We start from the raw sequence: 24,497 nt of genomic DNA on the forward strand, positions 1-24,497 counted from the left end.
ACACACACACACACACACACACACACACACACACACACACACACACGTGAGCTGTAGAAATCACTGCTGCACACACCACTCGCCCCTCCTTCCCACCTTGGCCTGATTCCTACAGCAGATTCACAAGCAAGCTCCTGGCAGTGATCCTGACAACTGTGACATAACGATTATCCTTTAAAAGGTCAGAGTCTCTGGAACAAACTGTCGTAACCCACTCTCATGCTTTAATAGCTCCACACTGCTCGGTTGGACCTTGCATTTGTGACTCTGCCACCTTTCATTAAGGAGCCTCTCACCGCAGGGAAATTCCGCACAAATCCAGTTCCAAATGCACCAGGAGCATGTATTTATTATAAATGTAATACTATGATTTATGGCTGTTTGAGGTATCTTGCGTATCCAAGCTATCGAAGCTATGATATCAACACCTTGAAGAATCCTTGTGGCTAAATGTGTGGCATATTTTTAGGATATTAAATTACATTGTATGAAGTTAAAGCTATCTTTGAAAGAATAACTAATGGATCTCACACAACTAAAACTTGTGTTCAACTAACAAAACCCATTCTTCTCAGTATTCCTTACTAAAATAAGTCATCTTTTAACAGATGTGCTGTGCATCTCGAGAACTCAGTACGGCAGATAAGCCCAACATAAAATCATACAATTCCTAAAATATGGAAGCAGTCCATTTGGCCCATGTAATCTGCACCGTCCCTCCGAAGAGCATCCCAACCAGACCCACCCACTACCCTCTCCTTGTAACTCTGCATTTCCCCATGGCCAATCCACCTAACTTGCACATCTTTGGACCGTGGGAGGAAACCGGAGCATCCGGTGGAAACCTGATCCACCATCACCGTCACTCGTTATAGGTAGTACTTCTTAGCAAGGTCATAACTTTGGCACAAAAAATCAATGCAACATTGAGGGAAGAATTTCCTCCTCCTTGGAGATAGCAGGAGAGAAGGGAATATAAAATTGGATAAGTTAGCCCTGGAAAGGTCCTCACCTCTTCTCATCACATCACCAAATAAGCACTGGGTAAGAATGTTCACTATATACTTCCTTGACTTTACAACAATTATGGCCTGTATGTGGTTAACAAATGGTCACTTAAGGGCCTAAACGTGCCACTGCCCTGATCACCTGCCTCCCCAGTGAGTGAGAAAGGAGACGAGTTTCTCTACTGGGAAACCCTGGCTGCCTGGGGGAGCAATTTGAGGCACAGTGGTGGGGAAGGAGATATACTCTGAAAACCATCTCATTCCCTTGCCTCAGGCATCCATCTCCCCACAATCCTCATCCCACGAGAAGTAGTCGAGAAAGACTGGCGGAGTTTAGGACCTGGAAGTTGCTGCTGCAAACTGGACCCCGCCTTCTGGTGACCCAGGGACACCAATATCGAGGCCCACAATAGGTGGGTGAGGGCGGATATCTCACCCTGTCAACCCTTCATGATGTTAGGCACCAGGGAAATCTCAGGCAATTGTACAACATTGTCAGAGTTGCTGCCTTTGCGTCGAGATATTAACCTGTGGTCCATTCAGCTGGATGTTAAAGCTCCCAAATCAACATCTGAGGAAGTCCGGCAAGGTCTTCTTTTGTTCTGGCTGTTTATCCTGAACCCATCTTTCAATGAGATTGCTCAGCTGGTTCCTCATTTCTATGGTCTTTACCAGACAAACACTGGGAACAAACTGGTTGCTGCCCCTGACTTCTGTCACAATCCTATTGTTCATTTGGGATCTCCTGAGGCCACGCTAACAATGGATCATGGTTCAGTGACAGTACAGAAAGAAGTCATTTGCTCCATCTTGTCTGTGCTAGCTCTCTGCCATAGTAACTTGCCTCGTCCCACTCCTTCACCTTTTCCCCCGGCCATGCAATTTCTTTTTCTCTTCAGATAATCACATAATTGTCTTTTGAATGTGCCTCCACCACAGTCTCATGCAGAACTCTACTTTTCTAGGCACAATACAGATGCTCAATACAGATATGTATCTGATATTTACAAACATTTTTAACTGAACTATTTTGGAAATTAGACTGGCTGTCAATAAACTAATACTACATTTTTAAGAAGCCAGCAAGTTACCCATAAATATCACATTAAACCCGTACAATATATTACACATTTTCTTTTTTATTTGTTCAGAGGATGTGGGCTCAGATCACTGGCTCAGTCAGCATTTATTACTAATTCCTCAGGGGGCAGTTCAGAGTCAACCACATTGCCGTTGGTCTGGAGTCACATGTAGGCCAGCCCAGGGAAGGATGAGTTTCCCTTAGCTAAAGGACATGATTGAACACAGCAGGCCAAGCAGCACACTCTTGGCCTGCTGTGTTCATCCAGCTCTACACCTTGTTATCTCAGATTCTCCAGCATCTGCAGTTCCTACTATCTCTGAAAGGACATGAGTGAACCAGATGGGTTTGTCCCCTAACAAATCATTCATTTTAATTCCAGACTTTTATTTTTTTTAAATTTATCTGCCATGCCAGGATTTGAACCCAGAACACTCCCGAGGTCACTGGATTAATAGTCTAGTGATAATACCACCAGACAGGTACATGAATAGAAATGGTTTAAAGGGATATGGGCCAAATGCAGACAAATGAGACTAGTTTAGTTTGGGAAACTTGGTTGACATGTATCAGTTGGAGCGAACAGTCCATGCCGAATGCCTCTATCACCTCTTTCCTCCTTACATCCTGCCACTGACTGGAAATGAGGCTGTCAGTCAGTCGTTTTGTTCAAAAAGTGCAGTTTGCAAAGTAGGCATTTTGTGTAAGTATGCACATCAAGTGAAGTGCTGAATATGACAGACTTAATGGAATTGAACCAGATGAAGGAGAATATGAGCCAGTGAAATAAGGCTCTCTCCATTCAATCTCAGTATTATACCTTTCACACTGAACTCCCAACACATTATAACTAGTGTTTCAATTTGCCTCATCATTCAGTTTTAGTTTCTGTTGGTGACACTTTGTTTGGTAAGACAATGCGGTATTTTCCATTCTGCACTTGAACTTGTTAAAACATCATGAAGAAGAGGGGACTTTGGTGTGAGCTAAATTTCAGCTTGGAGCCCAGAGGTGAACCTGACAAATATCACTCCAACAATTTGTCCCCAATGTTGGTTTGACAAGTAGATCGCATGTTATAAATCTTTATCAAACTTTCTACTGCTTCTTATCTTGCATGCTACTGGAAACGAACAGTGCCTGTCTCCAGTCCACTTGACCATTTCATAATATTAAAAAAAATCTTACATCTGCATCCATTGCATATCAACATTTTTTATTGTAAATTGCTATATTCATATCTGTAATGGAAACTACCATGTAAACTTATCATACTACAGTTCCACCTTACTACCATTAGAGGCACTATAGCACCACCACTGTCAGAGGAATGGAATGACAATGTGGCCAGTTTATAAATGTGGACACTGGAATGTACATTCTGTGCTTACTTCAGTGTTTCAGTCGTATGGACTTAAAATTGAAATCCCATTATATCTGTACATCTGAGTGTGCTCACCCTCTAGCCCCACATCACCTGAAAACTCAGCTGCGAATCAGAGTGAGCGATTCACGAGTTATTGACCAGTTCCTAGATGCAGCAAGCAATTAGGAAAGCAAATGCTATATTGACCTTCATTGCAAGATGATTTGAGTTCAGAAGTAGAGATGTCATACGGCAGTTATACAGGGCCTTGATGAGACCATGCAGTGTTGGCCTCCCTAACGAAGTGAGCATATATTTCCTATAGATAGAATGCAGCAGAGGTTCACTCGGCTGATTCTGGGGGTGGAAGGTCTGCTCTGTGAGGATAGATTAGTTTGACTGGAGTATTCACTTCAGTTTAGAAGGATGAGAGGGAATCTAATTGAAACATAAATAATTCTGAAAGGGCTGATTTGACTAGATGCAATGAGGATGTTGCCCCTGGTTCAGGAATCTAGAACCAGGGGATACAGTGTCAGGATATGGAATAGGCCATGTAGGACAGAGATGAGGAAAACTTTCTTCACGCAAATGGTCTTGAACCTGTGGAATTCTCTAACATTGTGGAGGCCAAGTCACTGAATATATTGAAGAAAAAGATAAGATTTTCTTTGGATTTTAAAGACATCAAAAGATGTAGAGAGAAGATGGGAACATGGGATTGAGATAGAGGATCAGCTATGATCCAGTTCCAAATGACTTAATGGCCCACTCCTACTCCTATTTTCTATATTTCTATGTTTCCAAGTTCTGTTACAGATGGGCACAGCACCTGGCAGTATTCCAGCAAATAGAAACACATTTCTGTCAATTTGTTAGAGTGGCTTCTTGTTTAACTTTCATTTCTCAGAATGAAATGTTGACCCTCTAAATTACTTTGGCAGTCACATCAGAAGAAAACTGCACTGTTCCTCATTCAGCTTTCTTTTCATAGTTCATTAGTATGTAATTACCACTTTTTTCCCAAATGTAAAGAATTAGTCTGATCTTTATATCAGTTTATTGATGGGTTCAGGATGTTTATCACAGCCACAGATACCGCTAAGGCTGCATCAGAAATATCAAGATCTAAGACCCCAGCTGTCGTTGACTATTGTAATCACGGTGACCATACTCGCACTCCTCAGAGTTAGAAATAATAGTCTCCATTGTCACAAAGCTAACTCTGCAGATGCTATTCTCTGGGATCTGAATGCGCATTGGCATTGCTAAGCACAGCACCAATTTCTAAAAAAAAACTTCCTCTCCCCTGCTGCCAGAAGTAACTATGAGCTGGTTTCTGTCATCCACTGCACACTGACACAAACTTTAAATGACACAAAAGCGTCGCCGAATATTCGTGGAAGTTTTCTCACCATTTCCAGGATCCCCTGCTGATCGCTGTTCTTTTAAAACCCATTCTGTATGTGGCAGAGATACAGTCTGTTTTAGCAGCAATCTGAAATCACAACACAGCTAACCTAAAAGGAACTGCTCGCAATGACGGATGAGAGTGCACACTGTAACTGTCAAAGAGATGGACTGTCTGCTGAGGAAATACTTCCAGGCATCATTCAGGTATCAACTAATTAAAGTTTCTCTCTAAAATACACAAGAGTTACATCAAAGTACAGTTTTCTTCACTTGGTGATAACATTTCTTTTGTGAATTTTGAAATTGTGTAGCTGGCCCAGAATATTCCTGACTCAAAACTACACCTGAATTGATCTATTTAGAAATTACACACTTTTGATACTTTGGCTTAGGAACAAGAAACGAAGTTTAATGGTCGATGGCTCTCTTTGTGAATAGGAAGCTGTTTCGAGTGGTGTTCCACAGGGCTCGGTGTTGGGGCCCCTGCCGGTTTGTCTTATACGTTAACAATTTGGACCTGAACGTAGGGAGCACTATTGGAAAATATGCAGGCAACACAAAAATTGGCCATGTAGCTGTAAGCTCTGAAATGATATAATGGGTATGGTGGAGCGGACAGGAAATTAGCAGATGGAGTTCAACTCTGAGAAATGTGAGATATTCATTTAGGGAAGTCAAACAGTACAAGGGAATGCATAATAAACAGGAAGGGCAGACGAAGTGAAAGATCTTTTCATGCAAGTGCACAGGACCTTAACATAGCAGTACAGGTAGAAAAGGTTGTAAAGAAGGCATACGCAATGCTTTCCTTCAGTGGCAGAGATATAAAATGCAAAAGTAGGGATATAATGATGAGACTGTATTCGACACTGTTGAGGTCACACCTGGAGTACTGTGTACAGTTCTGGTCACATCACAGGAAGGACATAATTGCCCTGGACAGAGTGCAGAGAAGAATTCCCCAGAATGTTGTCAGGGCTGCAGAACTGTAGCTACGAGGACAGACTGGAGAGGCTGTGGTTGTATTCCTTGGAACAAAGAAGGCTGAGAGGTGACATGATTGAGATATACAAAATTGTGAGGCGTAGAAATAGAGTAGACAGGAGGAACCTATTTCCATCAGCAGAGAGTTCAAAAACCAGAGGTTGTAGATTCAAGCTAAGTGGAAGAAGGATGAGAGGTGACATGAGGAAAAACAATTTTTTGGAAAGAGTGATGGGGGTCTGGAATTCGCTGCTTGAATTGGCGGTGGAGGCAGAGATCCTAAACACCTTTAAAGAGTACCTGGAACTGTATTTTAAGTGCTGCAAGCTGCCTGCACTGCCCTGAGAAGGCCACGTCTAAGCAGACTGGCTTACTTGGTCACCGCCATGAGTGGATGCAAGTCAACCATGTTTCCATGGGACTAGAGTCAGGTACATGTCTAGGCCACATACGTAATCTGCCACTGTGCTGTGGGCAATGCCTCCAGCAGGGTATTTGTACCTAATGAGGCAAAATATACATTAGCTTCTGTAACATAAAAACTACAAGGGTAACATGGCACTGAAAGATTCAATAGACTCTTATTAGAGATCTTGATATACACGTCAATTACAGTCACAGACACATCCAGGCTAACACAAGCTATTTAGTTACAAACGGCAGGACTCTTCCATCAATCAGCATATCATGTTTTAAGTAATAAGATAGAAACTGAGATCTTTATACCCTCTGATCACATGCCACGACACTGTGATGATATTATGAGTGTGTAGCTTGAAGTTATATTGCATACTATCTGTGAGACATAACACAGTTGTTGGAATGGCAGGTCTCCTTCCCTATGGAACGCTAGTGAAGCGGTCAGCTTTTCTGATAATCTGAGAGCTCATGGACACTTCTACTTCCATGAGTTTTTATTTTAAATTCCCAGATTTTCTAACCCAGATTTCCAACTCTCCTACATTGGCATGTCGCTTGACATCTGTATGTGCTGAGAGAGCTGATTACAGCCAAGTCAACAGTACTGGTGCAAAGCCGGCAGCAGGAGAGTGAACACAACATTAGCCATGGTTCCCAGTCTTGATCACAACGCGCTGAACCCTGGCTCTCCCAGTGAATAAAGGGTGGACTCCTGGGAAAGACACCATCATGATGCGCCCAAGGTCAAAGTATCTAATGATGTGCGATGGCCAATATGTTTGTGCTGAGGATGAGAGAAAAGATTAGCATTTTGAAGGGAAACATACAAATTGTTCTTGTGAAAGGAAGCAAAGATGGTAATAAGGAAAATACCTTATTTACACGTCTACCTCCTAATGTCAGATTTATCATCAAAAAGGGGCTCAAGGTTTTGCAGTTGCCAAAGGGGGCTTCAGGAAAGTGGAGTTCAGTACACAATCAGATTGGACATGATCTTATCAAATGACAGAGCAGGTTCAAGGGGCTGAATGGCCTACTCCTGCTCCTATTACGATCTGGTGATCTTACATCAGCATCACCCGATGAGGTAGAGAATGGTGAACATGCAGAGATAATCTCCCTCAGTTTGGATTCTGTAATGGACCAGAGAAGATTTATAACTCACAAGCCAATCATGTGCTAGTTCTCTGAGTGAGACTGAGTGGACAGCAGAAAGGGAGAGAACATGAAACTGAAATGGAGAGAATAAAAAGCCAGGTTGAGAGAGAAACAGAGAGACAGCAAAGAAAAAAAGTGCAAGAGAAATGAATGAATTCGCTGCTGTGACAGGTCTCTGGCAGCCTGATTGCTCAGGGAATTATAAATGTAAAAAAGCTCCAAATGAATTCAGAGAAGGAGCTACAATCAAAACCCTCAATTAAGCCATGTATCGATTTGAAACAAACCTCTTTCTCTGTTCTTCACGTATTTTATATTCTTCAGCAGCAAGATTTGAAGAGGTTAGTATTTTGAAGGTTCCTGTTGATTCACATTTCCCACTACAATGTAAAGGCTAAAGATGAGAACTACATAAGAACTTAAAAACTAGGAGCAGGAATAGGCAATTCAGCCTTCTACACCATCTAATACAACCATGGCTGATCTCATTTCAGCTTCAACTTCACTTTCCTGCCCTTCAACCCAATACTAATTAAAAAGTTGTCTATCTCCTCCTTAAATTTAGTCAAGTTCCCAGCATCCACTGCACTCTGGGGTAGTGAATTCCATAGATTCACGACCATTTAAGAGAAATATAATGGTCTCATCTCTGTTTTAACCCTACCACCCCTTATCTCAGAAATATGACCTCTCATTCTAGATTGTCCCACATGAGGAAACACCTTTAATCTACTTTGTCAAACCACGTTAACATCTTAAATACCTAAATTAGATCTCTTATTGTTTTAAACCTGACCAAATACAGGCTCAAATTGCTCAACCTCTCCCTATAAGACAAGCCTTTCACCTCTGGAATTAATGTAGTGAACCTTCTCTGAACTGCTCTGAACGTACAGAACACAAGGGACAAGACCCAGAGGATTGTGAAATTGTTGTCGTTCCTTCAGCTAATACGACAGGTATATAGGGCGAAATTAAATGCTTCCTCTTGGACCAGGGTCGGGGTTCATTTAATCAGGTGGGAGGCACAAGTAGAAAGCGCATATCTTTCTGGACTCCTCCAAATAAGCCAGAGGCTGAGAAAGACAAGGTCTTTCTCCCTTGAAACCCCTTTAGGGCCTCAACCAGCTGCTAGAGAGTAGGTGAGAGGGTGGGAGCACATGGGAAGGCCACTGTGTTGCTTGTCTCTAACATTAGTGTGGGGTGAGTGTGAGCTGTTCCACCCTTTCATCCTCCTACAACCCCCTGTAAGGGTACCACTGCTCTCCACACACATTCCTCCCCACCAAGGCCTGCTTGATGGGTATTAGAAAGCCTGCCCCACTCACCTTCTTCAGGGGCCTCTTCCACTGTGGCAGCTCCACACACGGTATCTCACAGCGACTACTGCTCCCAGTGTCTGCTGCCTGGCTTGGAGTCGTTGGCAGCTCTTGGGGGCAGGATCTTTGGTGTTAAAGGCACAGAAACCTCAAACATGAGGGAGCAGACACATTAAAGATAGGCCTTTAACTCCCATGGGGTTCCTAGAAACGTCCGTGGCTTTTAACCATTAACTGTAACATTCTGGTTGAGTTTAAATCTTTGTCCTGTATATTTTTTTCTGCGTCTCATCAAAAACGAAACACAGCCAGGCCAAAATAATGAAGCCTTTTAAATGACTAATAGACGTTCACCACTGGCTGGATGGTCATCCAGAGGAAAGAAATATCAGATGATTGTCAAATATATCAGAGAGGAAACAGGGAAAACTGTTTTACAGAGCAAGTCGTCATGGTCCAGAATGTACTGTCTGGAAAGGTGCTGGAAGAAGATTCAGATTAAGTTATAATCTACAAAAGGGTAAATTTGCTAATTGCTGGAAAGGGGAAATGTGCAGGACCATGAGGAGGACTAAACTGACTGCTCTTTCAAACAGCCAGCACATCTTTGAAGGGCTATATGGCTGCTTACTGTGCTGGGTCATTCTATGGTTCTATGAACTAAAGATAGCATGGTCGCATTACCACTGCAAAGATGGCGCTATTGTTTGAATGGTACAAACACACTCACTGCTCGTCATTATTCAATTAATTCTGATTGCTATCTGCTGGGCTGTGTATAACTACTTGACTTTGCTGTTGGTGGGGAGTGGGGGACAGCTAGAGGGGCACCAATGTGTAAAACTACATTTTGAGTGCACATAGGAGTGACCTAAGGATCTGGAAGCTCTGTCAACTCTCAGTTCCAGCAACTAAGGTCGAAAGTCAGCAACACCTGAACATAATTCAACTTTGCCTATCATTCAGCACTTTAACAAGAGCCCAAAATCCCATCATTTGTCACTCTTGCAGATTATTTTACAAAATAATGACTGCATTTTCTTCTTGAGCTGTATAGGGGACTGACTAATAGTCATCAGCAATATTTATTGCCCATCGCAAAAACTGCTGAGGGCATGATGGGGAGGGGATTCAATCATATCATTTAGGAGCAGTTACGTGAAGGTTAGAATAAAAGCCAAATACTGCGGATGCTGAAAATTTGAAACAAATAGAGAAAATGCTGGAGAAACTCTGCAAGTTTCTCCTGCATGCTAAGTTTTTTCAGCATTCTCAATGTTTGTTACATGAGGCTAGTTTGGGTCAATGTAGCAGGTTACTTCCCAGGAAGGGCATAAGGGAACCAGCTGGGTTTTACTGACCATTAGTAACAGCCAAGTAACAGCCCAAATTTATACAATTGTATTTCACGTCTAGGTATGAAAGGACTGGAACACATTAACTTTAGCAATATCAGCCCAGTACTGTAAGCATTACTGACACCTTACAAACCCTACATGAATCAGTAACATTCTCTTTCTGATGTAAGCTACATCTCTACTTTGAGCCGGGAAGAGGTTTCTCCCATTATGCCATAACTTGAAATGTAATTAACTGTGCTCTGTTTCGCCAAACACGTACTAATTTTATTTACAAGGCTTCTATTTCTCCTCCATTTCCTACACATTTACAATTTACAAACTCCCCTCCCAAGCCCCCTGACTTGGAGCTATATTGACACTCCTTCACTGTCACTGGGTCAAAAGCCTGTAATTTCCTCCCTAAGAGCACTGTGGGTGACCCTACATGCCAGGGACTGCAGTAGGTCAAGCAGGCAGCTCACATCACCTTCTCCAAGGCAATCAGAGATAGGCAATAACTTGACAGTGCCTTTCCTGACCCCTCAAACAAGCTCATTCAGCCTAGTATCAAATGCTTCAGATATTGGCAGAGTAAGGAAAGAAACAGCAGAATTTTACAAAGATAGCGTGAGGATAACTGCTCCTCCAGTAAGGTACTGAGGGACATTTGTACAGTTTTGGGTGCTGTGTTTTAGAAGAGATGTTGCCATGAGGCCCTATCTTCCCTCTCTGAAGCATATAATAGATCCCAAGACACTATTTCAAAGAGAAGGAAATTCTCCATGTCCTGCCAATACATATCCCTCAAGCATCAATAAAGCAGGTCAACTGGGTTACTGTCTCTCTGCTGCTTGTGTGAGTTTGCAAACTGACTGTCACATTTCCAAAATTACGACAGCGACTATACCTTGAAATTTCTTTGCTGAGTTTCAAGTGCTTTCAGAACATCCCAAAGTCATGAAAGTCATGATGGAAAAACAAAGCTTTTTTTTGAAATACTAAGCACGCCCTTGGCTGATTGCACTCGTGAACATTAATAATCAGACCATCAAAGGTCCCCTAACCAACAGTCACATCTTCGGAATGGGTTTCTGGCAGTTGTTTAGCTTCCCTTTTATTTAGTGGTTTGAAGAATCACTGAACTCAATTTCGACAAGGAATAGCAAGTCAGAGGGTGGGAATAGTTAGGGCCAGAGAGTAGGAGGAGCGCCCTCTCAAACATTCACAGTTTAGAAGAACTTTGGGATTTTTCCTTGCATGTAGGAGTTGGGACTTCATGTTGAGGTTGTACAGGATGTTGGTGAGACCTCTTCTGCAGCACTGTGTCCAGTTCTGGTCACCCTGTTATAGAAAGGATATTATTAAGCTGGAGAGGGTTCAGAAAAGATTTACCAGAATGTTGTCTGGAGTAGAGGGTTTGCGTTGTAAGGAGAGGCTGGATAGGTTGGGACTATTTTCACTGCAGCATAGGAGATTGAGGGGTGACCTTATAGAGGTTTATAAAATCATGAGGGGCACAGCTAAGGTGAATAGAGGGTGTCTTTATCCTAGGGTGCGGGATTTCAAGACTTGTGGGCATAATTGTAAGGAGAGAGGAGAAACAATTTAAAAAAGACATGAGGGCAAGATAATTTTTAACACAGAGAGTGTTTCGTGTGTGGAATGAACTTCCAGAGGAAGTGGTGAATGCGGGTACAGTTACAAAGTTTAGAAGACATTTGGATAAGTACATGAATAAGAAATGTTTGGAGGGATATGGGCCAAGTACAGGCAGGTAGGACAAGTTTATTTTGGAATTATGGTCGGCATGGTCAGGTTGGACCAAAGGATCTGTTTCCATTCTGTACGATTCTATGACTCCTTGGCTTTATCATGCCTCAGTGGATCGATGAAAAGGCAGAGAATGCTGGCTGGAAGTGTGACCGAACAGTGAAGCATGTGGGTGGTTGATGCATAGCCCCGATTTGCAGGCCAGATCTACACCATCGGGGCCAAGCCTTTGGCTGTGAAGTCAACCCTGGCCCTTATCCACAAGAGAAGCCTCCAGCCAGTGAGCAAAGGAGTCTGGAATACATCTAACATGCGCCTGCTTGCAAAGAATGGGAGTCAGGAAGCATCAATAGTCAGCATTGACGTCAGGCATTTCAAAACATTGCTGTCTCTCGTAGATGCTGTTTGAAGTTTGAGATTTTTTTTTCTGTTGTGAGCTACAAAGCTTGAAGGATTATTAAAAAAAAATGCCAGGTTCATTTGTAGAGGTCAGAAAACAAGCAAATAGAACAGCACCAGAGTTCCAGTTAAACCCAGAGGATTTGGTTAAATTGGAAATAAAGAGAAAACAGCAGACTATGGACCGAAAGTGAATTATTTCAACTGCAGAACTAATTAGTTCAGCAGTTCCTACGCTTGTATCCCAACTTAATTTTATATGAAAGAGCGCAAGAAGCACAAGAGAGTCGTACCCTTCAGTCACAAACCTCCAACTTATTTTGTCAAAGAAGGCTATAGCAGCAGAATCTGTGTAACTGCATAAATGGAATAATCCTATGATAGCAAAGGGATGCTGTTATGTTTCTACATCAAGGGGAAAAGGCTACCACAACTGGTAACCGAACCAATCTAATATAGAATTCGTAGAATCCCTACAGCATGGAAAAAGGCCCTTCAGCCCAACAAATCCACACCGACTCTCAGAGCATCCCACCCAGATCCATCCCTCTATAACCCATCCCTGAACACTATGGGCAATTTAGCATGGCCAATCCACATAACCTGCACATCTTTGGGCTGTGGGAGGAAACCGGAGCACCCGGAGGAAACCCACGCAGACACAGGGAGAATGTGCAAACTCCACACAGACAGTTGCCTGAGGGTGGAATCGAACCTGGGTCCCTGGCAGCAGTTCTAACCATTGAACCACTGTGCTGCCCCAAATGTGCCTCAACCTATCTATTATTGTGAATTATAGATATCTGGTGTCATCAGTGGTTCAGTAATAACATACCTGACCATCAGTCAGAAGATCATGCATTGAAATTCAACCCTGGAAACTGGCTGCCACTCCAATGCTGCAATAATGGAGTGCTAGGCTGCTGGAAGTACCATCTTTCTGAGCAGCTGTCAAGCCAAGGGACAATCTTCCATCTCAGGTGGGTGTAAAAGCTCCCATGACACTATTTGAGGAAGATTGAGGGTGTTACCCCAGAGCCCAGACCAGCAGCTATCCCTCAACCAGCATCATTAACCCAAGCAAACTTGCCACTTCCGTTCCTGCTCTTTGTGGGATTTTGCAGTTTCCGAACTGTCTGTCATGTTTCCTATGTTATAACAGTGACTGCACTTTGAAAGCAGTTCATTAGCTGTGAAGGGAGTTTCACCAGAATGTTATCAGCTCAAAAGGGTTAAATTATGAGGGGAAGCTGCATAGAAGAGACTGTATTACCTTGAGTATGGAATGGATTGATTGAGGTTTTTGAGACAACTGAAGGATTTGATAAGATAGATAGAGAGAAACTTATTTCCTCTGATCGGAAAGTCATAATAATAGGACTCAAAATTACAGCAGGACCTTTCCAGAGTGCTGGCAGGAAGCATTTATTTACATAAAGGGCAGTGCAAAAATGGAACACTCTTCCTCAAAAAGACTGAGGGTCTATAAAAGCCAAGCTGGATAGACAAAGGTGAAGCTTGAGAATTAACGCCAATGGAACCAAGATGGGTAGATGGAGTCAAAATTCAGATCAGAGGCAATCTAATTGAATGACAGAACTGATCTAAAAGTCTAATTTCCCCTCCTGTACCTTAAACACCTTGGGATGTGCTGAGATTCTGAAAAGTGATATGTGAATGCAAGAATTTCTGAATGACTGAGAGTTAGCACAAAGGTACCCACGGGATGTGTTCTCTTAAGATTGTCAGGGCAACTGTGGGAGTTGAGTTTTGGTTACTTAATTAAGACACTTTCACTTCTCTGGGAGATCGAGCTCTGTGTACATTATTGTAACGGTTCACCACAGCTGGTGCTATCCACAATATATATTTCTGTATAAACCCAGTGACTTGACTAAACTGTTTGAGGGGCTGCTTTGTTCAACTGGGTACCAGGATTTTGGCTTGAAATGTACTCAGTTGTGGAACTGTAGATCTTGCATTTCATTTGTACATTACTGCAATTGTAAGAGAAACAAATTCCTCTCCAGCAATGCTATCAAACACCTCTTCAGTTAACAAAGAACAGGAAACCGCCAACTTAGCACATGGAGAGATAAACTGCCAAACACCTCAGTGTAGAAGGTTATTCCGGTAGTTACTACCATGTAAATATTGCACGTTGTATGTAGCATACAACGCTCCTGTAAATACCAAGAGGAGAAAACGTATAACAAGTCAACCAACTAGATAGTCAGATGTAGAATGTGTTCAAACACTGAGCACTGATATTCACCTTCGATCATAGCTCAGTTTATGGCAGTGAGGTAAAACAGCATCTCGACCCAAAACCTTGAACTGCATTCACACTCAACAAGATTTTGTTCATAAAAATACAGAAATTGCTGCAGAAACGCAACAGGTCCGGCAGATCCATGGAGAGAGAAACGCCGGAGTTGAAACGTTAACTCTGCTTTCTTGCCATGGATGTTGCCAGACCTGCAGAGTTTCACCAGCAATTTCTGTTTTTGATTCAGACCTCCAGCATCCACAGTTCTTTGTTTATTTAAGCCTAACTTCATGCTGACTAGAATGTGGACAGTTCTCAGACTGACTGCAAGGTGAAGTGAGAGAGGCTGTCTAGCTCTCAGCCAGCAGTATTTGCAGTGTCAGACTGTGCCCTGATGCAGGATCCAGGCTCCACTAAAACTCCACACTGGTATTGTACTGTGAACTCACCGTGAATGACGTGAACCTTTTGAAACACATAACCTGACTGCAAATGTGATAGACCATCAAGAGTAGCTTATCAGAAGCTGACAGCAGTTAAAGTAAATGACTTTAATGGGGACAGTAATTTACCACAGGTAGATTATTTTCATGCTATTGGTGGTTTGAAATCAGTTGAAATGAGTGTTAATGGATTCAGCTTAATTCGAGGAACTGGAATCTCATGTGATGAATACCTTCCATTCGATCATTTAAAAGGTTTTAAATGTATGTAGAACTCACATCAGTCCCTCCTTCCTGCAATACGTGAGTATTTGTCATTAATTGGATCTGCTTTCAACCAGAACAGCTCCATGCTATGTGTAAGTGGGACAAATCAGCAGCAGGTCAGAGGCGATGAATCCTGCAGCAAATAAATCACCTCCTGATTCCCCAAAGCCTGTCCACCACCTGCAAGGCACAAGTCAGGAGTGTGATGGAATATAACCCACATGCACGCATGAGTGCAGCTCCAACAACACTCAAGAAACTTGACATCATCCAGGACAAAGCAGCCCGATTGATCAGCACCACATCCACAAACGTTCACTCCCTCCACCATCGACGCTCAGTAGCAGCAGTGTGTACTATCTACAAGATGCACTGCAGAAATTCACCAAAGATCTTCAGGCAGCACCTTGCAAACCCATGACCACTTGCATCTAGAAGGACGAGGGCAGCAGGTGCATAGGAACATCATCATCTTTGATTTCCCCTCTCAACCGCAACCTGACTTGGAAATATACTGCCATTCCTTCAGTGTCATTGGGTCAAAATCCTGGAATTCCTTCTCTAAGAGCATTGTGGGGCTACCTGCAGCACATGGAGGAGGCAGGTTACCACCACCACTAGGGACAGGCAATAAATGCTTGCCCAGCCACATTGCATAAATGAGCTAAAATAAAATGCTGAGTACCTCAAGCTTGGATATTAGAGGCTTATCCAATCAAGCAAAAGGCTAATTTGATGAAGTTTACAAGATCCTGAATGGTCTTGACAAAGTGGATGTGGAAGGCATGTTTCTCCCTGAGGGTCTGACCAGAACAAGGGGACACTGTTTGAAAATTATGGCTCATCCTTTCAGGACAGATATGAGGGGAATTTTCTCTTTTTTCCCCACAGGGTGTAAAAATTGGCAGCCTTCTGCCTCTGTGGAAGAAGGGTCGTAGATTATTTTTAAGATGGAGGTAGATGGATTCTTATTAGGTATGGGAATCAAAGATTATCAGGTGTAGGTGGGAATGTGGAATTTAAAACTTAAACAGATCAGCCACAATCTTATTAAATGGTGCAGTGGGCTTGAGGTGTAGAATTGCCTATATGTGCTCCTAATCCATGTGTTTATTTAACCACAATATAATCTGTGGTCCCTGACAACAGGTCAAGATCTGGAGCTCACTAAGAAATGGGAAGGGGCAAGTGAATATCATGCAGGCCAATACTAAAATCCACTTCTTTAAAAATCATTTGCCAAAATAGCAATGATTAAAATTTTGATGAAAGCAAGTTCAGACTGAAAATTATTCTGCAATTCTATAACTGATGTTCTAGACTCTGGATTTACAAAAGAATACCATAATGAGAGCAGTAGTGGGTGGCATGAATTTAAAATACTGCTCTCACAAGTGATATGTAGCTTTGAATAAGAACTTGAGGGAATGAACATTCTCCACCTTTGAAGATGCAAAGCAAAATAACTTTGCATATAGTTTCAGTCCAGGTTCCTAACGGAGTTGAGCCCAAGGGACAAACTGCCCACGACATATCATTAATTGTCACATTCAAAATGCAAATGTTACATTAGCGCAGCAAGGGTTGTGTTCTTTCAGGTTTGTACTAAGATATAGGCTCCTCCTATGGTCCTTTGGGAGATGAACAGCTATTGTCCAAAACTGAATTGTGTAGAGCAGAAAGGATCTGGTTTTGACAACTGTTTTTGCGTCATGTTTTTGCTGGGCTTTGTGGTGCTCTCTGTGCTCTCAGTGAACTTGGACAACTGAAGGAGAAACTAAAACTTGTCAAGGTTCTCAATCCCAATTTCTATTCAGTCACCTCTACTGAATTATATGTATCTGACACCAGTCAGGACTAAGTGGAACTCAGCTATATTCCTCCTTGTTTGACTTCCTTGCCCAAACACACCATCTTGGAGCACAGAGGTTTGAATAACGACAACAATTTGCATTTAAATATCACATTTTACTGTGTAAAAGCAAATATCTCAAAGCATTTCACAAAAGTGTGACCAAAATATATCTGACACCAAGTCATGCTTTTGCAGAGAGGAGAGAGGCAAAGAAGTTTAGCAAGGGGAATCGAGTGCTTAGGGCCTCAGCACTGAAGTCATGGTCAACAATATCGGAGTGATTAAAATTGTGGATGCTATAGAAAGCAGAATTGAAGAAATGTAATGATCACAGAGGTCCAAAGGAGGATACAAGGGCAGGGAGGAGCAAGGCTATGGAGCAATTTGAAAACAGATGTGAATAAGAGCATCAACACATGAAGAGAGCAAGAGTCAATCTAGGCTCTTCAGAGGAAGACAGACAGAGGAAGATATACATAGTACTATAGTGAGAGACAGGGTATATTTGATCTAGGAAATAGGTAACCTTGTCAACTATTGTATCTTCAACCCAAGATATGTTACACCTTGAGAGGCAAAAAGAAAATAACAGAAATGTAGGATTTTTAAATGGTGGTGTTGCTGGAATGACCTCATCCAACGATGGTAGCTCCAGAGCTAATCCACAGAGTGTTAACTGGTTAGACACGAGACTTCTCTTCACTCTGGTGGACACCTGTCTCTCAGAGCTGCCAGTTAATCTCATTTTCCATACTTAATAAACAGTGCTTTTGTTGAATTTGAGTGGAGCATGAATTCTCTGAATATTACATTACTCAATGTAAACATACGTTTCACTCTCACAACACAGTCCTTAAGAGCTGAGCATTTGTGCTTTATAATGAGGTGGGTGTTGCAGTGAATAACCCCACAGTCCAGTCTTGAGATAGTGCAGCCTTGCAGCCAGCAGAGAACTGAAAGATCTGTAATGAGGGTGTGCTGTAGTGTTATTTTATAACAGCACAACAAACAGCTCCTTCTCCATTACAGCAGCTTTTAATAGTTCATTTTGGAAGTGGTACACTTGAGCTTAGTGAAGAAGGCAATTTCAGCACAAGGATATACGTGACAAATATATTTACTGATCATTTCAATATTGGTCTAGCCATTGCTGGGAAAATAACAGGGAATTTAATGCTTAAACAACCCAGCATCTTATGACGAACAAGAGACACATTGTGAGTTTGCAAATTGCCACAAGTGGCTGGATAACTTGTAGCATTCTACCATTAGCTTCACAGCAATACGAGCCCATCTCACCATGAGTTTGAAAAGAAAGGTTGCATTTGTGCATGAATTGAACTCATCATCATGTTATGGGGAGATGCGAGCAAAGTGATAATGTTACTAGACTGTTAATCCAAAATTCCAAGATAATGGACTAGGGACATGGGCTCAAAACCCAGCATAGCAGCTGGAAGGATTTCAATTCAACAAAATCATGAACTGAAAGCCAGGCTCAGTAACACTGTCCATGAAACTATCATCAATTGTTTCTACAACCTCATTTGGTTCATCAATGCTCTTAACACAAAGAGATTCACTATCCTTAGCTGTTCTAGCCTACATGTGACTGCAGATGCACAGCAATGTTACTTCCCTTTGAAATGGCCTAGAAAGACAATCAGTTCAAAGGCAATTAAGGATGGGCCACAAATGCTGGCCTTGCCAGTGACATTCACATCTCATCATTTAACAATTTATGGACCCTTCTCATGCAGTTTCATTTCTGCAACGCTCTCCTGCCCAGGAAACAAAATAGTGGTGATCTGTGCCCTGCAGGTAGCAAATTGTTTTTTGAAAGCTTCAAGCTTTTTTTTATGCTTTTCCTTGGTGTCCCTTCATCACACACTCATAGTCCAATCTTTCTTTCCCTCTCTTGATTCTCCTTTCTGTACCTAATTTGACTGCACAAAATTTCCTACTTTGTTATACCTCTGGTCCATTCTCTGTCTTTTTTTAAACTTTTTGGATTGGTGAGGAAGATAGATTATTCATCCTTTTTTTAAAACCAAGGTCCCAGATCCCCGTTAACCTCACCGCGGCCATTTCAAGTGACTTGCAGGACAAATTAATCAGCATTTTGTGACCCAGAACAAAGCCCATTATGAATAGACCATTTTATCAGTGTAAAAGAAGAACAGGTCTTTTAACATCATGGTAAAGATCGACAAGAATTGTCTTCCTTGTGCTCAAAGGAACAGCAAGTTCTGTTTGTCCAGTGTATCTTAATGAGGTTTTCCCTCTGAAAAGTCTAATGAGGTTTTCACTTTGGAAGATTCTTCTTTCAGAGAACAGGAAACCAAAAGTTCGATCAGAGACAAGGTCACAGATTTTCACCATCCCCCCACCTTACAAATCAGACCAGCTTCTCAAAAGGTCCTTATCCCATTTAAATTACATGGTACAGGTTGAAAGTACTGTACCGACATACAGCTGTACTACAGAAGGAGATGAACATCAGTATAGGAGTTGGTCAGGTAGCCCCTCTAACCTGTTCCACCAATCAATTAGATCAGGCTAACCTGAGAGGAGGAAGAACAGAATGTTAACTATGTAGACCATCCATCATCAACCATGAACTGGACAGAGACAGAAACAATTTTTTTTTGTTTGGAAATTCCACTATTGTTCAGTAGAATAAAGAACAATATTGCTGGTTAAGTCTTAGCGAATATTCTACGCCCAGTGTTCTGCCAAATGAAAGGCACGCTTTTCTGGAACCAGTGGCTGGTCAGTAGATTACCACTGGGTTCAGTACGTTGCTGCACCCTCTGCTGAAAATGGACAGACACTGGCATTGCTTCCAACATGTAGTGATCATGGCACAATGCAACTCCAGGCCCAGTCAAATGAGCAAGCCATTCAGCTCCTTGAGCCTGCTCCAAAATTAAATCAGACCATGGGTGATCAATGTTCAAATCAGCCAAGAAGGTGCATAGAAAAGCTCCAGCAAACATGAACTTGTCCACATATCAGATACTATTCCTGTCAAACATTCTTCTTCTGTTTCCTTTCTCACAGGTTACATGTTCATATTGGCTTTGTGCGACAGGGAAAACCAGACAAAAGGCCATACATCTGGATCACTCGTACATGAAACAGAAAATACTCAGCTCACTTTACAGATTGATACAGTCTTTCTTTGAATCAAATGAGACAAAGGTTGTCATTTAAAAAAACATTAATTTCCCCACACTTTCTTTTTTAAGAACCGCAGTCACTTCTTGCAGATCTACTCTGCAATTCGGGTCAATTTCAGCAATTGAAATTCTACCAGCAGCAAGTTATACATTGGTAAATGAATTCAAAAGCAATTTATGTGAATACATGGCAAGTCGACAAATTATAGGCATGAGGTGCAAAAATAAACTGGATACTCCACAACTTTCATGACCATGGTCTGTGTGTCATTAAATTGGTCTCGAACTGATAACTAAATATTACATTGCACATTTTTAGACATGGCAATAAGGAAAGCATCCACTGCCTTGCCTCTCTCTATTTATGTAATCTCCTCCAACCCTCAGAGATCTCTGCATACCTCTAATTCTAGTCTCTTGAGCATCTCTGATTTTAACCACTTCACAACTAGCCTTAGCCATAGCTCCAAGCTCTGGAATTATTTCCCTAAACCTTTCTGTCTTGTTCATCTTTAAGATGCTCCTCTAAAGTTATGTCTTTGACCAAACTTTTAGCAACCTGCACATTTTCATGTCAGATTTTGCTTCAAAACAATTTTATCTTCATAAAGGCACTCGATAGACATGTTTTTGTTGTTCTGGATGGGATGATGGGAATGATCCCCTTTAAGATTGTGCGGTCATGTCGCCAGGGAAATCATTCAATAATCAATACTGTTATGACATAACATGGATTTGTTCTTTAATGTTTAAAGGGCACTTTGAAGGCTGAAAGTGAATTTGAGCCCCTGCCTTCACCTTTCAAATAGGGCAACTTAAACAATGTGCATGACAGCAGTGAAATTTCCCTGGTTAATTCCTACCGCTGTCTCCATATCACACGTAATAGTCCACCTCTCCTCAAATTACATTTAACTCAATCTAATCGTAAAATTCCATGCATCAATGATTCAGGGACACATGCAGACTGAGATCCATACCCAATTCCTTCTCAGCGAATAATCCAGCAATATTCTCACAACTCAATTGGTTACATTGAACTGCAGACAACCACTAACTGCTTGAGCTGTGAAATCAGTTAGAAATCTTACAAACTCGTAGACACACAGAGCCAGAACATTCCAGCCAAATACATATCCAATCACACAGGAGGAGACATAGACACACACACACACACACGCGCGCGCACACACACGCACACACACAATCTCAGAAATAATACTCACACAGCATTTTGCACATATAGACAAACATACGCATAAATGCACACAGTCTCTTGGTTTAGTTTGTATCACAGAATGATCAAACTAATGTCACAACGCAGAAGGTTTAAGTATTCAGTAAGCAAAGCTTAGAGCACACTGCACGAAGACAATGCTCCAACTGTGTTCTCAGGGTTGCAGTGATACACAGTACAAGGCTGAGGATTTGAAATTGTCCATCTGCCCATTCTGCTTTAGCTAATATCGAGCTCTGGTGAATTTCCTCACTTTCCACTTGTATCTCAGAATCTGCAGCCATCTCCCTAGCTGTCCTCTTGCCTCACCACCACCACTAGCCCCACATCTATCCAGCACCAACCCATTAAATCACCACTCCCACAAACTCCAACATATCCACCACTCCCATACTGCCTAAGCCCAACTTCCCACACTCAAACACAAATGATTGAGAAGGTGCTAGGAGAAACTACCCCTACCCCCTTACTTTCACTCTCCCCCTCCCCAGTCCCTGGCCTGAAGGTTCTCAGTGAGGAATTCACCGTTAACAGGGAGACAATCCTCCATTGGAATCTGTGGTTGCTATATTGGTGCAGGTGACATCGGTGAGGTAGACCCAGCAGTGAGAGATGGCATCTGAGGATTGGTGACTTTGACCTCAGGTGGGTCCAGCACAGGTGGTGGCGAGGCGATGACAAAGGTGAGTTGGTCCAGCGGCGAAAGATGGTGCCTGAGGATCGGTGACTTTATCATTGGTTGGGTCCAATGCTGGCAGCAATAAAGTGGCGGTTGGAAGGGCATCATGGTGACATCGATGAGGTGGGCCTAGTGGCAAGAGACACGATTTTGACATTGGTGGGTCCAGCACAGGTGGCAGCGAGGCAGGGGCAGAGGGGAAATCGGCCCAGCAGTGAACGATGGAGTCTGTGGATTGGCGATATCGACGTTCGGTAGGTCTGGTTCAGACAGTGGCAGAGGGATGGTGGAGTTGGTGTTATTGATGGTAATGAGCAAGCTCAGGAGTGATGGACACTCTTTAGGCTATATCTTTCTATTTCCCCCCCTTTATTCTTAAATTATCAAAAGTGGCACCAAATTATGGCAAGAAATGGAAGCTTTTCGCTGCATTTTATTGCACTGATTGTAAAATACACATGACAATAAAATATAATTCATTCATTCAATCCAAACACAGAGAGCTCTGGCTGAATGTAGCGCCCCTTCAGTACCAACCAGGAATCTTCTTGGAAATGGGGAACTCCTAGAAGTGAGATAGAATCAGGCAGGATCTAGGGAGTGGTTAGGATCCCGGATTCCCTGTAACTACACCATCTCTCCCTCTTCCCCAGGCTCACTCTTATTGTGCAGAAAGGACCGTCTCCCTGCTGCCGGGTGTTTGACGAATTGAGGATGTGACTGGCAGGCAAATGGGTTTGAAACGGCTTCGGGGAGGTGGGTGGGGTGGGGGAAGGTGGGAGGTGGAGCTGGGAATGTGAAGCCCGCATCTCCCCGGAGACCCTCATTAGGCGACTCATTGAAAGCGATGTGTTAATGAAGTCACAGAGGCACCTCCTGGAGCTCCTCAACAAGCGGCTTCACAAGCACTGGTTGCAGTAATGAGGCCATCCCAGATTCAGGCTAACCTTGGGGGCGGAGGGCTCGCCAACAAAATAACAAATTATTTATTCCCGTCCCTGGATATTCACCAAAATAAGTACCCTGAAAGCCTTTCTGGGCCGTTCGCGTGCTAATAAGACGGGGAGAGAAAGTGAAAAGCAAAACAGCGAGCGGTAGAAAACCTGCTTTCTAACTGAGCACCGGGATTCCACTCTATTTTACAGCTAAAAAGGGAAGCTGTCCTTTCCAGAAACGGAGTGAATAAAATTCCAGTCCAATCCCAGTCTCACCTTGGGCATTATGCGCGAATACAGTCTGGATGTTTTAATACCTCCTGAAGATTAGAAATAGCCAACACAATAGCCAGATTATCTCTAACGATGCAAGTTGCATTGTTACAGCGAATCTCAGCGATATTTAATATTGAAGTGCTGCTACATGTAATCAGCAGGCTACAGTTCACCGCGAGATTGTCGAAACAACATGTATCACTTTGAGAGATGTTTCTCAGACTGCCCGCGCCAAGCTGCTCATTGTCTCCTTCTGTGTCAACTGGACAAGAGCTGAGCTCACCCCGACCCCACCGTACCCACTACCTCGATCACCCGGAGGGTCCTGAAAACAGTATTTCCATTTCACACGCATCAACACAATTCACCAAGAAAAGCCATTCTCGCCGTTGCTTCGTCTTTGCAAAGTCTTCAAATTCTCCAGTCAACTCAGAATGTCGAACTGCCCCAGCTGCATTTACTTTATCGCGCAGTGCAAAGATTCAAATATACTGTTGCCTCTCTCACTTTTACACACACTGGTACACACAATGACACACTCATTCACACAAACACATGCCCACCTACACAGCTACTCAGATTCAGACAGATATATACACACAGGTACTCAGACACACACACATACACAGGTATACACATACACAGAAATAGATACCGCAGCCATCTGGACGCGCAGGCAGAGATATTCACAGATACCCATGAATACAGATAGATACACAGATTCACATTCACACACACACAAACACATAAATATTCTCACACACACATTCAGACTGACACAGACACACATTCACACACAGAAACACATTCAGGCTCTCACACAGACACACACTGACACACATTCACATACACACACTTAGACACACATTCACACACACAGAGACACATTCACACACACAGACACGCGTTCACGCTGTCACACAGATACACATGCACTCACACATTCACGCTGTCACACAGATACACACATTCACACTCTCACATAGGTACACACATTCACTCGCATACAGTCACACACACATGTCCACACACACAGAGACACATTCACACACAGAGACACATTCACACACACACAGCGACACATTCACACACACACA

General features: G+C 42.6%; 1 protein-coding gene across 2 annotated transcripts in view; it reads right to left on the reverse strand.

Moving 5' to 3' along the window:
• LOC109915386 (ephrin type-B receptor 1) overlaps positions 1-24,497 on the reverse strand; it is a 442,994-nt gene that overhangs the window by 417,489 nt on the left and 1,008 nt on the right. The window lies entirely within an intron of this gene.

Source organism: Rhincodon typus, chromosome 13 (genome assembly GCF_021869965.1).
Source record: "Rhincodon typus isolate 14 chromosome 13, sRhiTyp1.1, whole genome shotgun sequence".
Taxonomy (NCBI): Eukaryota; Metazoa; Chordata; class Chondrichthyes; order Orectolobiformes; family Rhincodontidae; genus Rhincodon; species Rhincodon typus.